This window comes from Ornithodoros turicata, chromosome 1, assembly GCF_037126465.1.
Source record: "Ornithodoros turicata isolate Travis chromosome 1, ASM3712646v1, whole genome shotgun sequence".
In the NCBI taxonomy this organism is placed as follows: domain Eukaryota; kingdom Metazoa; phylum Arthropoda; class Arachnida; order Ixodida; family Argasidae; genus Ornithodoros; species Ornithodoros turicata.
Genome location: NC_088201.1, coordinates 20,497,837 through 20,511,553, shown reverse-complemented (window position 1 = coordinate 20,511,553; position 13,717 = coordinate 20,497,837). Strand labels below are relative to the sequence as shown.

The following is a 13,717-nucleotide window of genomic DNA, read 5'->3' as shown; positions in this document are numbered from 1 at the left end:
GGGGAATTCGCGCATCTGTCATTTCTCCTCCTGTACAATAAGCTGATCCCACGATGGGCCTTGCTTGTCAATAGCCCGACCCCTTCGTCAGAAAACGGTTCCTCTTTATATTGGATACGATTCCACTAGGTACAAGAGAATCCCAGCATTGGCTTTTTTTCCTTTGTCCTAACAAATATATCCCCTCCCCCAGCATTTATTTCCTTGGTCACCAAAGCAATAAACACGCACCAGAGGTTGAAAGACCCGGGCTGACAGAGGGATTATGAAGTTCTGGGTTGTAACATATCACCAAAGTTCATCAAACATTAATGGGCACCAAGATCTTCTAAATAAAAGGAATGCTTTAGTATGGCAGTTGAAGTTCATTGCTTTCATTTGCACGGCCGCGCTCAGAATACGCGTTTCACTTACTGCTAATAATAAAGTACTTTAAAGAGCACTTTAAATACTTTTTACAATATTTAGTACTCTACTCAAATTGCTTTCAGTTCTGAGTATTTAGTACTCTACTCAAATTACTTTCAGTTCTGAGTACTCTATTCTAAATACTTTTCAGGTGTAGTATTTAGTAACTTATTTTAAATACTTTTGCGCAGTATATTGTACATGTCTGCTTGTGACGCACAGATCTAGAGCGCATCATTCTCCGTTGTCTGCACTACCAACTTTTCAGAACCACACTTTCAGTCTCTAAATCAGCTGGACTCTCGTCCTTTCGCTATGCCAAAATTTCTTGTTCCATGGTCAAGTCCAGTCCACCAACGCTCTGCCCTAAAAGCATTTCTAAACATTTTGGACACCGTAGACTTCGGTACTCACTATCCCATTTCACCACGTTACCGCCGGTAATGCGGTAGAGTATCGCCCCTGGCGATAAAACACCCCACTCATCATTATTAAAATAAAGTTGTTTCCCGACCACAGGTTGCCTGAACATTTCTGAACATCTGGCCGAGTGTAATGGAGGCACGCTTTGTCGCACGGTGCTTCCTGGCATTAGTGAGTTTTAGTATATCGTGCGCTGTCACCTTTGCATCGGTAAGGGATAGAGTGGGGGTTCTACGAAATGCGCAAAGCTCTGTTTATGTGAAAGAAGGAGGACGCTGAAAAGGTTAACCAGCTTGTAGGACTCGAACCCACATCTTCTGGATTGCCGGTCCAGGGATCTACCAATTGAGCTAAGCTAAAACACCTTTCCAACGGCTTCCAAGGGTGCGTCATTTGAAAAGACAAACACATTCACTCACTCACTCACTCATTCCACTTACACTCTTACATGTTTTCTCACTCACGCACACATTCATACGACGGGGCGACGCAAGCGGCATCTGCTGAACACGATGGAAATTGATGTTCTGAAGCTGGAACACGGAAGAATGGAATGGACCACACAACACACAAGCCTCAAGTGCCTAAAAACAACCACCACTCAAATGGCACACCCTTGGAAGTCGTTGATAGGTGTGTTAGAGCCCTGGACCGGCAATCCAGAAGATGTGTGTTCAAGTCCTACAGCCAGGCTAACCTTTTCAATGACTTCCTTCTTTCATTGTTCTTAGGCATTTAAGCCTTGTGTGTTGCGTGTCCATTCTTCTGTGTTCCAGCCTCAGAACATCAATGTCCATCTGTTTATGTCTTGCGCGTGCGCATAATCAATAACGCTATCTCTTATGTACGCAAAGACGATAGTGTACGATATACTAAAACTCACCATTATTGAATATTAGTATATCCTATGCTGTCACCTTTGTGTACGTAAGGGACAGCGTGGTGGTTCTGCGCAATGCGAAAAGCTCGCTTTATGTTCTGCGCGTGCGCAGAATCCCCAACGCTATCCCTTACGTAGGCAAAGGCGATAGCGTACGACGTACTAAAGCTCTCTTAATGGTAGAGAGTTTTAGTACATCGTAGGCTATCGCCTTTGCGCACGTAAGGGACAGCGTTGATGGTTCTGCGGACGCCCATAACAGAAAGAGAGCTTCGCGCAGTGCGCAGAACCACCTACGCTATCTGTTACGTACGCTATCGCCTTTGCGTACGTAAGGAATAGCGTTGATGGTTCTACTGGTGGTGGTGCTGGCGAAAGGGCTCGCCGTTGTCGGCCTCACAGAGGTGAGCAACGTCACGACTGATGGTTCTGCGCACGCCCATAACAGAAAGAGAGCTTCGCGCAGTGCGCAGAACCACCAGCGCTATCTGTTACGTACGCTATCGCCTTCACGTACGATGTACTAAAACTCTCTATTATCGGCCGTGCACGCCGCTTGCGTTCCTCTATATTGCGGCTATCGCGTCTGCATTTCTGCAGAAATGGCGGCACCTCTGCAAACTCTATACTTGCGCCAAGGCTCCATGGCACACTGCCTACGCTGGAACTCCGCGACCTCATTTTGCCAGACCGGCGAACCTCGGCTAAAACATTTGCGGAGACCTTAGGCATATCCAGAAAACGCATTGGGTTTGTAATTCATGAAGAGTTGGTTATGCGGAAGTAGTCAACCAAGTAGGTGCCAAAACCTTTGAATGCGGTGAGAAACGACGCCGTATTGATTCCTCCAAATTGATTTTGGCTATTTCCAATGCGCTCTTTCGCTCAGCTGTCTGGCTGCCAATTACGTGTTCATCCGCCTGGTTCACACACGGCAGCGTTTCAGAACTTACTCGGGTCGACCCGAGAGAAGAAAGTAGCTGCTCTCCGCGTTCCAAAACCCTGTCGATGACGTCACGATCCCCGTTCCAAAAGCGGGTCGCCTACTTGAGAGTAGCTACTCGAGATCGACTCGCTCTACTCCCGATCAGACGGGAGTAGCTAAGAGTAGTGACGTCAGAGCTGTCGGCTGGTCGCAGCAAAGCGCAGAAGGACGCTCTTCCACTGCCTTATCAACCAATGAATTATGTCCTTAACACCAATGAATTACGTCCTTTTGCGCTTCACCGCGACCAGCCGCGACAAAATATTTAAAACCAAAACCAATTAATTACAGCAACAAATGACCCGCTTCGGGTTTACATATTTAGTCGCGGCTGGTCGCGGTGAAGCGCAAAAGGACGTAATTCATTGGTGTTAAGGACATAATTCATTGGTGGATAAGGCAGTGGAAGAGCGTCCTTTTGTGCTTTGCTGCGACCAGCCGCGACAAAAATTTGTAAACCGAAACCAATTAACTACTGCAACAAATGACCCGCTTCGGTGGCAGATTTTTCTCTAAAAGGTGTCCAGTGAAGGTCTCAAAAGGTGTAGTACCCATTTTAACGCCGACAGCGCCCTGCTTTAGAAGTTATGTTTTTTTACGAAATGTATTTGAATTTTTATTTAAATAATGAGCGCCTCCCACTCATTCACACTGTGCGTAGCTGTGGTAACGGACAGATACCAAGGTAGATTTAGCCTGGTAGCGAAGGCGGGGAAAAACAACAAATCTGACCCGGCAACACTGTCATCTCCGTGACTCGACTCGAGCGATCCTGGGTGTTGGCAGCACAGGTACGGTCGTAAACAAAAAAATACTTACGACGCGCGCATGGGTCTTGTATATACTAATAGTTTATTCATAATTTACGTATAGGAAAAGCTATCTGTTGCACCACTAGTACACATATACGAAATCATCTACTATCGGAGTACGTTTCCGTATCCTGCCCTCTGCGCATGTGTAGCAGTAGGCTCGTTCGTCCGTGCATTCTTGTATCCGTGCCGTGTGCCCGTGCATTGTAATGCGTAGTTCGTACACTTTTTGGATTAAACAGGAAGCGACGTTCACATCTCGAAGCTGCAGAGCAAGATTAACACGCGTGAACAGATGAGTGCTATACATCCCGTGTTGCTGGCCCCGCGAAAAAAAGGTTTCGTCATGGCAAGACCGGCCATGATAGCGTGAGTGTTAGCGAATCAGCTGTGCGCCAACGATGCCATGTTTTTTTACAACGGACCCATTATGACCACTCACTGAAGAAATATAAACGGCTAATCACTACGTGTATGTTTAGGTCTAGGTGAGGAGTGAACATTAAGTGAAATTTCCTGTTTATTTGTGGTTATCACGTACCCGTCGTCAAAACCTGTGATAACTCTGTATTTCGAACTGATATGTGTCATTAAACCTATATGGTTTATTTTTCTCTGTTCTCGTCTGAAAAGGGGAAGGGAATACAACAGAAACGAAGTACGCGAATGCAAACGCGCCATGGCTAATTATACACTGCTTATTATTCATGCTGCTGACGTCATATCTGACGTCATTTATTTACAAAAGTAGCAGTCCGCACAACGGATGGATGGCGCTGACAGTCTCTATCATGGCGTCATCTGAAGACGCAGGTCCCTATGGGAGTTTCGCTACCTGTCTAATATACCTTGCAGATACTTGCAAAAAAGAAAGTTCGTCGATTGGTACACCCGTTCGCGAATTATTTAGCCCGGGAATTTAACTTGAAGCACCCGGTATAAGTGCGTTTTTTTTTGTATCTTTGACATCATTTTTATAATATAACTACAAGAGCTACCTAGATGCGGTTTTCACAGGTGGGTTACGCGGCCAGGCGGACATCCTGTAGGAAAGTCGGGTGTTACTGCTTCATGACGATGCCCCAGCCAACAGTCTCACGTTGAACAAGGCCCTGTACCGACAGGTTGGAAGTCACCAACCGCCCAGCCTACTATCATGACCTTGCTCCCAATTAGGCACTGTAATGCAACAGGCATACGATTTTGCACTGCTAGCTCATTTGACTAGCATGTGTGCTCAGTATACAAACGCCACAAATTTAAATTTATTTTATTTTATTTATTTAAAATTCAATTTAATATTACGGGCATCCCTGTGTCTAACACCCGACACGAACTCCGCAGTTCCCGCCATGTAGGGCGGCGAATATAAGCATGCTAATAATAAAGGAAGCGTACAGCGACATCTGTGGACCGCTACCATCACCACGCCGGCTCCCTGGACGTGGTACATTTTTGCATAGGTGACTCTCATGGTGATTCTGCTGACAGTTCTGTTACTCATTTCCACGATGCACCAATGTTCTTGCATTTTGAGAGAATAAATGTCAGGAACTATCTCGTCTGAACAAACTTTTCAAAGAAAGTTCAAGAAGCCGGCTACTTAACCTATGCCACCGTCCGTGCCGCCAGCCCGTAACCCATGACTTAGCCGATAGAGGGTTATGGACATGTCACACTGTTGCTCGACGAATGGGCGATTGTTTCCCACCAGGCGTCGCCCCGCGTCTTTTCACTGCCATTTCAGTGGTGATTAAAATAAAATATTAGAGTTTTCTGTCGTACATACAATTTGCAGTGTGGGTTTGTTGCGGAATAAGCTTTCAAACGCCGTGGCCAATATTAACAGCTTGCCTGATGCTTTACAGTACCTTTAATTGTGTCGACATTTGAAGAAGCACCTTCGAGGACAGCGATTTCTCGATGATGATGATGAGCTCGGATAGGCATCTTCCAGGGGCGCGATAAAAGTTTATTCTCTTTATGAATCGGAGAACTTGGAAAGCGATCTGTCGAGTGCATTGACGTTCGGGGGGGGGGGGGGATTGAATAATCAAAATGTGTTCTTGGTCCTAGAGTTCTCGCTGGTATGCTAGCCTTAGAACTTATTGCCTGCCCCTATATACTCTAAAATGTAATAGCCGACAGGTCATCATTCATCTTTAGGTATGTATTTTGTGGGGAACTTTTATTATCAACGCCAAGTTTTGTTGCGGTGCCACGCCGAACTGACGCCCCCAGGGCTCGTTTACCTTGGCTCGTGTGTGGTTTCTTCATCGTTGACGGAAGATGAGCTTCATCTAGTCAGTCAACAATGAAAAAAAAAAAGTGAGAGAAAGAGAGTGAGAAGTCATTAACCCTAGGACATGCAGCGTTGTCCTCCATGTCCCATTCTGCAACTCCCAGCTGTTTAATGTGCGTGTGTATGTACGTGTGTGTGTTTTGCTTAGTAGTTTAATTCTAAAAAATAACGATATTACTGAATATTTAAAACCAGCGTATCCGCTACGCAAACATTACGCACGCACTTTTCTCGTACACATAAGCTATAAGCTTCGTACTTCGACCTCATTTGACGGGGCTTCCTTGAATGGTCATAGATGTAAAGCCAGAAAGAGGAACACAGAAAACGCGAGTGCTCTTTCTTTAGTACAATATTTATAAAGGAGAATCCAGCTGAGCCTCAGAGTTTGTACAAACATTCCCGCCGGTTTCCTCTCGGCGCGAGTTAAAATTCGCTGCTGTGGCGCTGGATTTCTGTTGCTCGTTATTGGCCCATGCTTGACAGGGCTACGTTTACATTACGCCTCTCAGGTGAAGATAAAAAAAACAATATTTTTGTAGGGTCCCTCCACTTTTCCAATTTAAAATGTCCCACAGGAAGGACTTCGAGTGTTATCGTTGATCGTCACCAGCAAGAGAAAATTACTCAGTTTCGTGATGTGATGTTATGTGATAGGGGAAGAAAAAAAAAAATAAAAGTATAAGCATGTGCACTACAGAGGGTTGGTGGTGGGTAGTTTAAATTATTTTGCTGTAGAATTTACATTATTCCTTCATTGCCTATGCAGGTATTGATATTACTGAAATTACTAGCCGACAAAGTTAATCGAAATATTTAATCACTAGAACGAAACATAATATTGGCTTCACTCATCTGTGCCGCTGATGTAGCGTTCCGTGAAGGAAACTGGAAAAACTAGAATGTCATATAGACATGCAACAATATCGCTGCAATTGTTCCTGTCAGATCACCATACGCGTTCTTCAGAATTTTTTCTTAAATGAGGTTCACTCAGTTAACACACGGTGGAGCAAGTGCATTTACATGTTCACAGGCAAGCACAATTTAAATTTAAATACCGTATATCTCAGGTTCACAAAACATACCTGCAGTATTTTTAAATTACTTCTAGATTGTAATTTCTTAAACTGAGCGCGAAAGCAGAGAAACAACCTACCACTGAAGATGAAGCCCGAGTTTGTGCGAACACGGAAGGCCAAAAGACAAACACCAAGCAACTCAAACTTTTGTCCCTTCGTGTGTGCGTGTTTGCCCAAGCTCAGGCTTCATCTGCAATGAATTTCGTCCACCAGCTTGCATGCCTCTGTGTCATCTTATCAGGAACAACCTTCCTCGCCCCAGGACGACTGAGCAGTTTTTGCGCTCCGTAGCCGTCACCCGAGCCACAAAGGACACCAGGCAACGCCCCGCGAGGGAGGCTGACCTTCCGTATCCCATATCAAACAAACAAACAAACAACAACGCCATTGCAATTACCTACACAGCTTAGATTGAAGTGAACGAGCAAATGTCTTCACGGTGTCAATTCGATTATCGTCTGCGGTAAAGATCCACCAAGCCATATCGTGTTCACTCCGAATTATTGGGATGCAGAGTCAAACTGTTACATTTACTTCTACCCCCTCCCCTCCCCTCCCCCCCCCCGCCCCCCAAGGGAACTTCGCGATACCCTCCCGCTAAATTCTTCACGTTCGTGCGCTTATGCTCTCGACCTGCTAAACTACATCGTTAACTACACTCTCTACCGTGCAAACCAGATTGCACCTCGTTTGGTTACGTAATCTTCGGAGAACCGTATCTAGCGCACACAATCAGCGAATAAGATTCTGAGTCACGCACGTTGCCATTGGTACCGGCATAGGTATACGATAGCTTTATCGTGTCAACATCTTCACTAACTTCTAATAGCTCTACTTCTCGTGCTAAAAATGCCGAGCTACTATACCTCCGACGCGGATTATGTGTAGCAATACGGGACATATCATACTGTATTGTGCTGCATCGTTCGAAATTGGACCGGTCGAATCACACCAAATCGATTTATGGCCGTACGTCGCTAGACAAATATGATCGTGAGCTACGCCAAAGTTCAGGTTCTAAGGCAGACTGAAATCTCCCTCGCCAAGCACGACGAGCCTAACCAGCTTGTACAATAACCAAGATGCTGACCTCCTCGGCCGGGTTCGAACTCGTAACATAATGTCCCACATTATACATTATACATTACATCGTAACCTTAGGTTCAGAAAGCGCACACGTGACCAAGTGATCTACCGAGGCCGCTCTGCTTTGGTAGGCTGGTTGTTTCCTTTGCTGGCTGTTTCACTCTGCGGCTTGATGCCAGTGGACGTAGCTCCATGTCCGCCATAAATATTAGTAGCCGATACCTCAGGTGGTGATGCCAATGCACTGAGTACTTCTTTGCTACCACGGCAAGTTTTCCAAACAGAACACCAGACTGGCGAATCGTGGGAAACGACGGTTCTGTCGTTGCAATTAAGGAGTCATGATATTGCGTGTACGTATGTCACCTTATGACGAATTCGCGTGGTCATTTCCTGGCAGATCTTTTCGCCAGATTCTGAGCAACGGCGTCGTCAAAATGTAGCAATCTCGTGCGTTCTCGTGGCGCTTTCCGAAGTTCCGAGCGCCAGCAATTTGTCAACTAGCACTTTTTCCGCCGGGTCTCGAAGCGACTGGGCAGCCGATTGCCCGTCTATATCCGGTGTCGTCACATCCGCACCGCCAGGGCGGCGAGGGCCCTCATTGGCCTGCACGTCGAAGTTCACATGGGTTAGCAGACGACGGAACCCGAAGCCGAGCGACCGCGATGCCCCTAGGGTGATCCAAGCGCCGGGCGCCGACCTAACAATTTCCGAGCGCTAGGCCGTGTTGCCATGAAATGACCACCCGAATTCGCCATAACTCTGTGTGTGGTATTGATCAACTGGTGCGCAACAACTATTTTCCCGTGCTCTCAATCACCCTACTGGATTGGGCCCCTGAACCAAAGGGACGTTTTGTATGATGAGGTTGCTGACCACTTATCTCGAATAGCTCTTTCTTTGCCATACATTCACCTGCTCCTCTATATATATCCCCATTATAGCTCGTACTCGCCTATCCCAGGTCCTCGCATCCGTCATCGACCGCCGTGCTGACTACGAACATACTGCTTTGCATTGGATCGCGCAGAGCTCTGCCTCGAGCAGTCGAGGTGTGCAGGAGGCGCCTTAGATACCTGTCTCTAAACCTTGCTAAGTTGCTACCTCCACCGGTGTTGTCTTTGTTATTCCCCCAAGGTTTTGGGCGAAGCGGCGTTTTCGAGTTTTTACTAGGGTGCCCTGTACGCCGCCTCCGGAGATGCATCAACATCAAAGCTCCGCGTCACTATTGTGGAATATTCCCATCAATCTCGCCAACATCGATCTATCCTGTCTTCGGCCATTCGCACAGGGGTTATCCTGTAGCTTTCGTATTACGTACTACCTTCACTAGCCCATACTCAGGCTTTTACATGATGGAGTCCACCCACCAGCTAGCCTGCATCTACGCCATTTTGTCAGTACCTTCACTAGGTAACTTCCTCTCTGCTTCTGGACGGTTTTCAGACCCGAACATTCGAAAGTTAGCTTCATATGCACGATGACAACCGAGAGGCACGGGGAGAGAGAGAGATGGACGCGCGCGCACACACGCGCGTGCACTAAGGCGATAGCGTACGATGCACTAAAACTCTATAATATGTTAGAGATCAATAGAACGGTCTATTCATGAATTAGGGGTCCATTTCTAACGCGATGCTACGCAGAGAAGTCCGCCAGCTATGTAAAACAAGTATGTCAGATGTCGTTACGTTTCTTTTTAAATACTTGGCTGATTTAATTTTTGAAACGGCCTGCTCCTTGATATTGACCTACAGTCCTGCAAGCAGCATAGGTAAGGTATTAAGTTTACCACCATCGTTATCAATCAAAGCAGCAACGTTCGAAATGTTCATGATTATCTCCGTGCAGAGAAGCTGGGCAGTTCCAAGTGGGGCATCTCACACGTTATTAATCCATTCAAAGTTTACATATGCAAGCTGAATTTGTCGGTGCTATAAAATCACCATAAGTAACCGTGTGAAATACATTTCACTTATCCCCCCCCCCCCTTTTTCTTTTTTTCTTTATCACATCACATCACTTGCCCTTACAACGCCTTGTCGACAAGTACCATCCCTCAATGCGGCAGCATGATTTACGCCAAGTACGACAGGATTCAAGTCCTTTGCTTCACGTTGTGCACTTCCCTCTTGATACTCGCATATAAAAATGAATCGCTGTTCTCTGCCGTTATCCTGCCATGCTATATTATCGATGTATGTGAGGTATTTCACAAATGCCTTCGCACTGATTGAGTTTGCATTCAGTCAGCTTTGCGAGCACGTAAAGGTTGCCTATTCACATGTACATTATTGTATGTACATGTATTTACATAGTGCAGCACCTCGTCTCTTCCAGTGCATTTACATTCATTCGCTGCTACCAGGACGTGACAGGATTTGAAATACATGTACGGACTACAACTAAATCGAGGGAATCTTGTCAAAAGTCTGGAAGGCAGGCATCCAACACCATTCTGCAAAATCTCAAAAATTCTGCAAAAATCTCAGTGGCTACAATACATACAGGCTGATTGGAAGTACTGGTCGTAGAGGCTATTCTTTCATAATTAAATTTTCTGCTTGTGTGAAAACGAGAAATGAAATACAGGCTTAATGGTATTACGGAAGGCACATCATTCTAATCGGCAGCGCTTTTCACCGAAAGCTTTTAGGGTTCTTATCAGTAAGAGGCACCCCACTTCTTCGAGAGGCCTGTCAATAAACTGGCCTGCCTCTTCGCCTGCCGATGGGCGCTCACAGATACCGGCCGCATCAGGTACACATCCTTTGTATTCACGCGGATCAGACAAAATACGTTGGCGAAGTCCTGCAAAGTTCTACAAAAATAAAACGGCAGCAATTTAAAGAATCGCAACAAGTTAAGGTGCACATCTACCTCTCAAATATCAGCATAATAGATAGATAGATTGGTAGGTAATGTTTGTTTTTGGTAAGGTGACCCAAAAACAATCACGGAGGTCTTGAAAATGGTGCACCAAACAAGATAAACAACTTACAAATAAGGCACCAATAATAATAATAATAATAGCAATAACAGAAATAATAAAAATAGTAAACCACATAAGTCGCAGGGTAACACACAACCAAGACTAACAAACGAACGTCAACACAACAAATAGCAACTTACACAAAAACATCTAAAGAGTCGATCTTTAACATATCAGCAGTAAACACTTTACGAGACGCAAAGATGTCAACAGAATAGTTTTGTGAACGTTTGTTCAGTAATGCCATAGACCGATTGATCGGAAATAACTTAATGCCATCAGCATACTGTAGCACATGACAATTCTGTACACAGGAAGACAGGTCGTTTACAAACATGTGTAAAAAGTAGAGGCCCAAGTGTAGAGCCCTGGGGTACACCAGATGACATGTAGTAAGAATACGAATATGCACCTTTGTAGTATACACTATTATGACGACCAGAGAGATAAGACGAGAACATAGTTTATAGATAAGAACCCATAATGACTCAATTTGACGATTAATAAACTATGATTTAAGGTGTCAAAGGCTTCAGATAGGTCAAGATAAACGGAATCCACCTGTTTGCGATCTTCAATGTGTAACTAAGATAGTTAATGTAGGATACACGATTGATTTCAACAGACCTTAAAGCCGTGAAACCGAGCTGCGAGTCAGACAAGGATGATCGACAATAGGACGAAAGTTGCTTGAAAACACTTTTTTCAAAGACCTTCGCAAAATAAGGTAATACATGAATTATGTAAAACCCCGAGACTAGGGAACACGAAGGGACAGACACAACACGAAGTCTCGTGACTGAGACTTCGTGTTGTGTCTGTCCCTTCGTGTTCCCCAATCTCGGGGTTTGACATTATGCATCAACTTCACCAGCTCGCTTGCTTAGCTTCTTAGCCATCTTTTCAATGTAATAGAGATAATGTAAATGTAAGGTTTCTCGTTGTGTTCATTCAAGACCTGCGAATTTCAGCGCGGATTACGTAAGACACCTACGGAACGCATGAACAATTAGGCAATTAGTTCACGGAGCCTCATTAAGGGAGCGTTGTAGGAACCAATACTACACGCTTGATAAACTCTGAACGCGGGCATGTTGGTACAAAATTGGTTGTTAAAAGCGCTAAAGACACGGGACGAAAAGACGGATCCGTCTTTTTGTCCCGTGTATTTTTTTTTTTTTTTCTGACTTGCTTTTATCCTCCAACTACTTGCTTAATAAACAATTCACCAGCGGTATGGCTGAGTGGCTAGAAGCATCTGCTTGTTGGTGGTAACCAAGGTCGTGCTGGCACAGTCCCCCTGAAATCGGCGCCGGACGCATACTAACCCCCCCCTCCCCCACTCCTTCCTGCTGTTCCCTCTCCATCTGTCCACGTCTCTACGCCGCTCATAGTCACAGTTGCTTCGCGGCGCTAACACGGAATAAAATCAATCCGCTGTAACGCCTCCCAAGCAGCACAATGTACTGAAAGTCGAGCGCAATAGGGGTGGACGAGTAGGTGGAAGACCTTGAACAGACTCGTGGTACTCAAGAACATTGATAAGACACATACCGTCCACCCCTATCGCACTCGACTTTCAGTACATTTTGCTGCTTGGGCTGTTTCGGCTGCAGCGCTATCTCGACCCGTTTAACTTTGTTAAAAATGGTTATTTGTATTTCACGTGATGAGGTACAGGCTTTGCCTGCAAGCTCGTCTTTATCAATGTTAAGATAGTGGCGGTGATATGATAAAGAAAAGAAATGGGGAACAAGATTAATTCCGGAGTGCTTCGCTGCTTGCGTTCATTATGTCATTCACTATATACACCACCCGACTGCACTGTATTTTCTGTCTTCATTGCCCCAGGTAAACTCCGTACATTGAATTAAGGATCCCAGTACCGAATGCCTCCAGTGTTCCAAATACGGTAATTAGCGAGTTTTAGTGAATTGATTTTCCTCAAACGGTTCGCGAACGGTTTCACGGATGGCCAATGAGGAGGGGAAGTGACTCAGAACGTAATCATCTGATTGGTTCGTGGCAAAACCGTTCGCGAACCGTTTGAGAGAAAACGATTCACTAAAACTGGCTATTATTTCTCATTTTTTAGTCCTTTTACACACACCGTTGCAACACCGGAACCCAGAAAAATAAACAACTCACCCGCTGCAGAGAAGGATACAAGCGACAGCGTTCTGTCCAAAAAGAGCATAACGTTCGCCGAAAAGTAACGATGACGGGGCCTGGGCGCGATAGCTTCACTCCCCGAGGCGTGACTGCTTGTGACGTTGCAAAAATATTTCAATTTGCTCTTTACCTCGAGTGCAAAAAAGAAGTGCAGCTGCCACTACTATGCGCTTCATACTAGCAGAGCAAATCTTTCGTCCCCGTCGGTATTCTGGCGCCTCGGCTGAGTGACGTGACCGATCACTCTTAATGTCAACGACAGACTGGCGAGGGTTATGTCATTCCGGTCTTGTCTTGAGTCAATGGCTGTATATCACGAGGTGGGCGGGGGGGGGGGGGGCGAAAACGTGACACGTGAGAGATACGTTGGAGGACGGCGCGCTCTCCGGGAATGTGTGAGTTCCCTGTCATTATGAGAGCAGTCTCTCTATCTGAAAACTCAGTGGAGTGTTGCTCCCGAGCGCTATCTTGAATATTCAGCCGCTGCAAAGGTTCCAGTTAATCGCTAAAGGAATTCTTCGCTGCCTGAAAGAGCATCGAAGTACTTGAAGGAAGTTAGCTTATGCCTGCAAAAC

General features: G+C 45.6%; 1 protein-coding gene across 3 annotated transcripts in view; it reads right to left on the bottom strand.

The window, feature by feature from the left end:
- LOC135377600 (dopamine receptor 2-like) overlaps window positions 1-13,717 on the bottom strand; it is a 343,978-nt gene that overhangs the window by 88,148 nt on the left and 242,113 nt on the right. For 2 of the 3 annotated variants that reach the window (XM_064610135.1, XM_064610134.1), the window contains exon 1: window positions 13,119-13,391. The exons of the other annotated variant lie outside the window; for it this stretch is intronic. The gene's annotated coding sequence lies outside the window, so the exon portion shown is untranslated. Of the gene's footprint in view, window positions 1-13,118; window positions 13,392-13,717 lie in introns of those variants that run through there. 3 annotated transcript variants of the gene reach the window in all.